General features: G+C 34.2%; 1 non-coding gene across 1 annotated transcript; it reads left to right on the top strand.

The window, feature by feature from the left end:
• Window positions 1-2,951: 2,951 nt before the first annotated feature.
• Window positions 2,952-3,105, top strand: LOC112826967 (small nucleolar RNA SNORA62/SNORA6 family). Its single transcript, XR_003209103.1, has one exon. It is a non-coding gene; the product is annotated as a small nucleolar RNA SNORA62/SNORA6 family (small nucleolar RNA).
• Window positions 3,106-7,954: the final 4,849 nt, after the last annotated feature.

Genomic DNA, 7,954 nt, shown 5'->3' with positions numbered 1-7,954 from the left:
ATGACAACACAAATTCAGCACATGCCATTACACTCCATTAGTATCACTAAAGCTCTACACCTTTGTCAGGTGTGGTAAAAGGTTTTCACAGAGCTGTGTCACACATGGTCATCTGTGCCTTCAGCAACAGTTTATTCCAAGACCAGCTACCTGAAACCATCTAGCAAGAAAGAGGAGATACTAGAAATAGCACTAGAGGAGGGGAATGGGGAGATACGAACCAATCACAAATCACATAATCATGCTATTTATCTATTTACTTCTATTTAAGGGAAGCATGAGTTAAAGTATAAAATTAACATATAATTTTTAATTATGAAAATAACACTTGAGTGCCGGGATGGCTCAGCTGATTAAACGTCCAACTCTTGATTTCAGCTCAGGTCATGATCTCAGGGTCATGGGATTGAGCCCCAAGTGCTGGATGTGGAGCCTGCTTACGATTTTCTCTCTCCCTCTCACTCTGCCCTTCTACCCCACTTGTGCACTCTTTCTATCTCTCAAAAAAAAAAAAAAAGAAAAGAAAAAAGAAATGAACATTTGTTAACAATGTTCATGTTAATGCTGAGACAATATATTATTGTAACCCATATAGACTTACCCAGCTATATAGAGTTGTCTTAATGAAATTATCTTTCCAAAATTGGTTTCCAATTATGTTGAGCCATAATAATAACGAATTTGTCTTTCTCTTCTAGAATATTTTCTCCATAGTCTTGTTTCTCCTAATGTTCCAAAAGAAGAAAAATATAAATTTCAAAAACGTCTCTCAGAATCAAGTGACAATAAAGACAAAAATCAAACTCTCCTTTGAAATGTGAGAATCACTATTTTATTTGCTACCTGAGGCAATATTTTCTATTTGTTTCTTAACAAAACAAGTACACAGTTTTAATTAATGAGTGTATCATACTATGAACCATCAATTTAGACACAGTTTTTTGCTTATTAAAAAGGGGGGATAATAAAGTATTCATGAGCTTAATTTTTAAGGAACTTTTAGGCTTACAGAGTAGTAGTGGTGCTGGTGGTGTTTTTTTTTTTAATTTTATCTTATTATGTTATGTTAATCACCATACATTACATCATTAGTTTTTAATTCATTGTTTGCATATAACACCCAGTGCTCCACGCAGAACGTGCCCTCTTTAATACCCATCACCAGGCTAACCCACCCCCCGCCCCCTCCCCTCTAGAACCCTCAGTTAGTTTCTCAGAGTCCATCGTCTCTCATGGTTCGTCTCCCCCTCCGATTTCCCCCCGTCAGATAAAGGGCTAGTATCCAAAATCTATAAAGAACTTATCAAACTCAACACCCAAAGAACAAATAATCCAATCAAAAGTGGGCAGAAGATATGAACAGACATTTTTCCAAAGAAGACATCCAAATGCCCGACAGACACTGGTGGTGGTTTTGGTGATGATAGTGGCAGTGTGACTTTGATACATGCCATCAGATAAGGTAGATTTGCTGCTCATGAAGAACCTCTTCCTTTTATTCACTTTAGATTGTTGAATAGCTATTGAAGATTCCATGAACTTTTTAAAAAATGATAACATAATTGCTTCCTGATTTCTATGATATCAATAAATACACAGTAAATAAAACATTTAAAAAATACTTGTGGATGAGGTGTTCAGAAATATGCAAATTTGAATAGTATAATGACTAGAAGTTTCTTCTAAAACTAGGATCTCTGAATTCATAAACAATTGCACCACTTACTTGCTTTGTGACTCTTGAGCAAGATACTTAACATCTATGAACTTAAATTTCACCATCTCTAAAAAGCAGATGATAATAATATCTGAAACATTGGTTTAATGATATAATTAATTAAAATGGGCCATGTGAGAGGGCCTAACCCAGTTTCAAAACATGTTAACTATTTAATTAATATTGTTGTAATTGCTGATTGTATTAATGAGGTTTTGTTTTTATTGTTATTATGAAAAAATCATATGATCATATCAATATATGCATTTGTCAAAATCCAACCTGTGCTTATAATAAAACTATCATCAAACTAACAATAGAGAACTTAAGCAATGGAGTTTGACACTTCCTCAATTTGTTAATAACATCTACAAAAAAAAATTCCTCTATAGCTAACATCATATTTAACTTGAGAAACTGGAAGCTTTCTTTTATGTATATTTATTTATTATATTCAATTAGCCAACATACAGTACATAATTAGTTTTGTTTTGTTTTGTTTTGTTTCCTCCTTAAACATAATTAGTTTTTGATGTAGTGTTCAATGATTCATTAGTCGAACCTAACACCCAGTGCTCATCACAACACATGCCCTCCTTAATACCCATCCCCTGGTTAACCCATATCCCCACCCTCTCCCTTCTATAACCCTCAGTTTGCTTCCCGGAGTCCAGAAAAACTGGAAACTTTCTAATGAATATCAGTAACAACACAAAGATGTTCACTCATTGCTCTTTTTTTTTTTAAAGATCTTATTGGAGAGGCACCTGGGTGGCATGATGGGTTAAGTGTCTGACTCTTGGTTTCAGTTCAGGTGTGATCTCAGGGTCATGGGATTGAGCCCCATTTCGGCCTCTGCACTCAGTGCAGAGTCTGCTTAATACTCTCTCCATCTCTTGCGGCCCTTCCCTCCACTGTCTAAAAGAAATACATAAGTCTGTTTAAAAAAAATCTTACTGGATGTCCTAGTTAATGCTATTTGACAAGAAAAAGAATAAAACTTACACAGATTTGTAAGGAGGAAATGAAATCATTTTGTTCAGAGATGACAACAGTCTGTGCAGAAAATCTCAGACAACACAAATACCCTGAAACAAATAAAGCAGTAATAGCAATACTGCAGAATACAAAGTGCATGTTTAAAACATGAATTGCTTTCTTATATGTTATCACTAAATAAGTTGATGTTGAAATTAAAAATACAGCACCACTCATATTGCCACAAAAAATAAATACAGGACATTTTTAAAGCTTGGAGTTCAGGCCGCTGGTTGGCTGATGAACTCACAAGTGTAGATCGTGTGCTACATGAGGGGCAAGCCTTTCACCAACACCATCAGGGTCTCTGGCCCAATAAGTAGTGTTTGGTTGTAATTCTTGCTACAAGTAAAAAAGAAAAAAAAAGAAATTAAAAAAATGAAATACTTAAGCATAAATCTAACAAAATACATATGAAATATGTATGTGGAAATCTACAAAGTTCTAAAGAAAAAAGCTCACAAAATTAAAAAAAATAAAGCAAGGAATTTTCCTATTTAGTCTTTTCATGGAATAAATATTGTATGAGAAAATAAAATGAAAAAGCCATAACTTCTTTTTAGTATTCTATTTTAGAAAGCAGGAAAACCATTATTCTAGGTGAGACATGTGAAATGTACATTTTATCATTACAGTTTTCAATTTAATGTGTTCATACATTTCCTTTTTATTACAGAAATTAGCATTAGGAAACCACTTTTCTTTAATTACTAAGTAATGCCTCAGGTAAAAAGAATTACATTTCCTGTGATAAGAGTTCAATGGGGAAAAGAAAACATTTATGCTAATAACGGTTTAAGTCTTCAATTCATAGTATTCTCACAGTCAGGAAAAATAGTTTTAAACCTTAAGCAAAAATGTGAGTCATCAACAAAATCAGCAACTAAATTTTAGAACTAGAATTAACTGTATTTATAGCAAAACATGTATTTGAATATTCAAATGGGTTCTCTTTTCTCACAAATGTTTATACTCTCTTCTCTTCCATATTCTTTCCAAGCCTGAAAATCAAACCCATTGAGCCAGGCAACCATTAAAACTATTGTGTCTGATATTACTTACAGAGGAATAATTCAAAAGCCCATAGCTATAACAGATTTTTGTGAGACATTGAGTTGTTGCAATAAAGGACCACTATCTGATTATTGCTTCAGGCCAATCTTTAACAAGATTTCCCAAATAACCTCCTATAGAATAGGAAAAGAAAATACTGAAAGGAATTTTATTTAGACCCCATAGCATGACATTCAATACATAGTTATCACATACTAATGCTTTTTAAATTGAATAATACATTATCAAGTGTTGTGGCTGGGGCCCATAGTTGACCAACAGGCTATTCAAATATTATTTTCTGTAAACGAAGATCTTTCCAACTGTGATGGGAACCCCTAGAGAATGTTTAGGCCTGATGCCCCTGGGGAAGGAAGCAGATAGAAACAAACAAAATAATCTTGAGTTTCTTCAGGTAATGGTTTTCTCTTTTACTGAAGCATTCTACTAGTAATCATTACTTTGTAATTTTTCACTTGCAGAAGGAACAGGTCTCATTTTACCCATAACAATAATTTTGCTTGATTATGTTTCCAAGCGTGATGTGAATGGTAGAAATGCACAGACCAATAAAGACCAATAAAAAAAAAAATTCCCTACCCTGTAAGAACTGAAGGGGGCATAGACACAAATACAGAGTAAAATGTGAGCTAATGCTAGCAATATGTCATATTATTCAAGACGTTTGAATATTTCACCAAACTGCCTTAATTGGAATCCTTACTCTGCCGCTTACTTAATAGTTATATGTCTTTGAGCAAGGGTATAACCTTTGTATGCCTCAGTTCCTCATTGCAGTAATGGGAATAACTGCTCCTCACTTCATAGAGATGTTGTGAATTAATGAATTAATTTGTAATGTAAGTTCTAAGAATAGTCCCTGGACTATAAATAAATAAATTAACTTGTAATGTAAGTTCTAAGAATAGTCCCTGGAACATAGTAAGTGTTTACTTTTTATGATGCTTTGGCCTGAATATAACTGAAAACCCATTAAGGCCAAAGAGAAAATACAGAGGTAAGATGAGATTCAAGTATGATTGAAATAATGATTCAGTGATAAAGTAAAACATTTATTTTTTCTTTCTTTTCTCTGTCCAAAGTGATACAGTTCTACTCACTGTAGAAGTGGCAAAAGCAGGAAGGATAGAGAGTCAAAATTACCTGGAACTTAGAATTGCATTGGTGATACACAATGGGAGTAGAAAGTATATGATACTACTACTACTACTAATAAGCATTCAACCACAATGTCCATTATAGGAGACAGGTACAGAACACAAAAAATACATCAAGAAGGAGAAAGTATTGCACTTGTGGTTTGGGGAATAAATTGGAAAAGTGTTCTCAAAATATGAACTGAGCTTAGAAGAAAGGTCTGAGAACTTCAAAATGATGGAATAAGGGAAAGATACGATAGACATAAATGTTACAATATGCAAAATCATGTAAAACTTTAAAGCAAGTATATCTTCTCTTTAAGTCATAAATTGGATATTTTCAAGAAATAAAAGCTTAGGCATAAAGGTGTAACTGATAATTTCCTTTCCCAACTTATCCTTAGTAACATTTAGAATCAAATTGCCTTGGGGCACCTGGGTGGCTCAGTTGGTTAAACTTCCCCAAATCTTGATTTTGGCTCAGGTCATGATCTCGGGGTGTTGAGACCAAGTCCCACGCAAAAGGCTCTCAATCTCTGCTTGAGATTCTCTCTCTCCCTCTGCCCCTCCACACCCCCATGTTCTCTATCTCTAAAATAAAAAAAAAATAATCTTAAAAAGAAAATTAAGAATCAAATTGCCTTCCCATTATATATTCTTGAAGCTCCAAGACTGTACAGTGCCAAATTATGTCTTATCCTTATTTTTACAGTGTAGCTTCAACTCTCTTGTTTAGTCAAAAAGGTCATAATCACATTTTCAAGGTAATGTTAACTAGCTAATGGAAGTTTGTCTTATGGACGAAATAAAGATAAGTTGTGATTTCTCTCTCTCTCTTCTGTTTCTTTACTGCTTTAATTTTTCTTTACACCTTCAATTCTATAAAGCCAAAAAACGGAAGAAAAATTATAAATCGTCATGGTATTGGTGAGGTCAAAATACTGGACCATTTTTTCATTAAACCAAAATATTTTAGTTGATTTATTTTAATCAATATTAAGCTTATTTTAGTCATATTTCAGCACATGATATTCCACCATTAATGATACCTATAGTAAAATACCATAATTTTATAATCAAATGATTAGGTTTTAATTCTTGGCCTGTAATTAATAAGTTGAATAATGTTGGTTAAATGATTTAATCTTCCTGGGTCAGCTTCCTAAAATATCAATATTTATAATGAAACCTTTCCTAACTACCTTGCAGGATTCGTATGAGAGTAAAGTGAATTAAATGATGTTAGTGATTTTATTATATCAATAGAATAATAATTATGCTTCAAAGCAATCCTGTTAATATAATGCCAAGGGTTTAAGACAAATATGAACGCATCTTTCTTCTCTAGTTGGAAAATAAGTAACTTAGAAATTTTCAAGAAATAATTAGAAGAAACTGCTCATCTGCTGCCATGGATGGATACAGATGTCTGTTCCTACAAGAAGCAGGGCCATCTGTGTATACTGTAGCTTCATTGCTCTGTGACAACTTCCTGCTCAATGAAACACAGCTAAATCTAGAGCAAATTGAATAAGTATGTATTCATTTTCAAGCATGTTAGTCATTTATTTTGCTGTCAGGAAATGTTTTTATTTGTTGTTGTTGAGTTTCACATCCCTAGTAATTTTATTGCACATTTAAGCAAGAAATCATTAGCCACTCTTCTATATGGTTGGGTGCTTTCACAAACAAACTGAAACTTGGAAATCATGTCATATTCTATGAGTTATGTATTCTGAACAACCCCCAACCAAAGATATTCAAATGAAGATTTATTCATACACAAAATTTTTTAAGTATAATAGTTTATACTTCAACTTAAATACATGAAAGTCTTAGTTTTTTAGAGTTCCTATTTTATAAATAACAATTATAGTAAAGGAATCTCAAAATATTTAAAGAAGATTTGTGTGGAATTCATTTTATGTTGTGGAGGTAAAAACTAGTAACATTTATAAAAGGTTAAATCTGTATTAATAGAGCTGTGAATCAATCTTCCCTCTTTTTCCTATGGATGGTTCTGTCCTGGGATGCACCACACTTTATCTCCTTATTGATATTGACTCTCACTTCTGCCTCCTACCTCAAGGCCTTTCCAAGTACATGCTGGCAAAAAGTCAAAACATTTAAGGTTGGGAGGAATATCAAACAGCTTACTTATGTCCACTTAAAAAAAATAATCTCCCTGTGCTTAGTGTGACATTACTACTCACTGTCCTTCTGCATAAAAATCGGGCCCTCACAAGGGCGCCTGGGTGGCTCAGATGGTTGAGCGTCTGCCCTCGGCTCAGGTCATGATCCCAGGGTCCCGGGATCGAGTCCCACATCGGGCTCCCTGCTCCTTGGGAGCCTGCTTCTCCCTCTGCCTCTCTCTGTCTCTCATGAATAAATAAATAAAATCTTAAAAAAAAAAAAAACAGGGCCCTCACACACACAGAATGATCATGGTTGATATCTTCAGTCTTCATCTGTTTGGTCTTTTCTGAAATCCAAGGTATTATTGCTTCTATGAGCTTTTGTAACACTCTATTCTCTAGTTTACAAAAATGCACTCTTGTTATATTTCTTATACCTATTCTTTTTTTTAAGATTTTATTTATTTATTTGAGAGAGAGTGAAAGTGAGAGAGATCACAGCTCTGGAGAGGGAGAAGCAGATTCACCACTGAGTGGAGAGCCCAATGTAGGGCTCCACCCCAGGACCCTGGAATTATGGCTGAGCCAAAGGCAGTCACTTAACTGACTGAGCCACCCAGGCGCCCCTCTTATACCTATTCTTATATACTTTTTGCATTTGGATGATTATGGCAGTTACTTTTCTGTGTCAATTGATTGGGCTAAGAGATGACCAAAGAGCAGGTAAAACATTATTTCTGGGTATGTCTGTGTTAGTGATTAACATTTGAATCAGTAGACTGAGTAAAAAGATCCATCTTTACCAAAGTGGAGGTTGGGGGGGCATTATCGAATCCACTGAAGACCCAAAT

This window comes from Callorhinus ursinus, unplaced genomic scaffold, assembly GCF_003265705.2.
Source record: "Callorhinus ursinus isolate GAN/ISIS: 27379988/994484 unplaced genomic scaffold, GSC_fseal_2.0 scaffold7, whole genome shotgun sequence".
NCBI lineage: Eukaryota > Metazoa > Chordata > Mammalia > Carnivora > Otariidae > Callorhinus > Callorhinus ursinus.
This window is presented reverse-complemented; position numbering and strand designations above follow the sequence as displayed.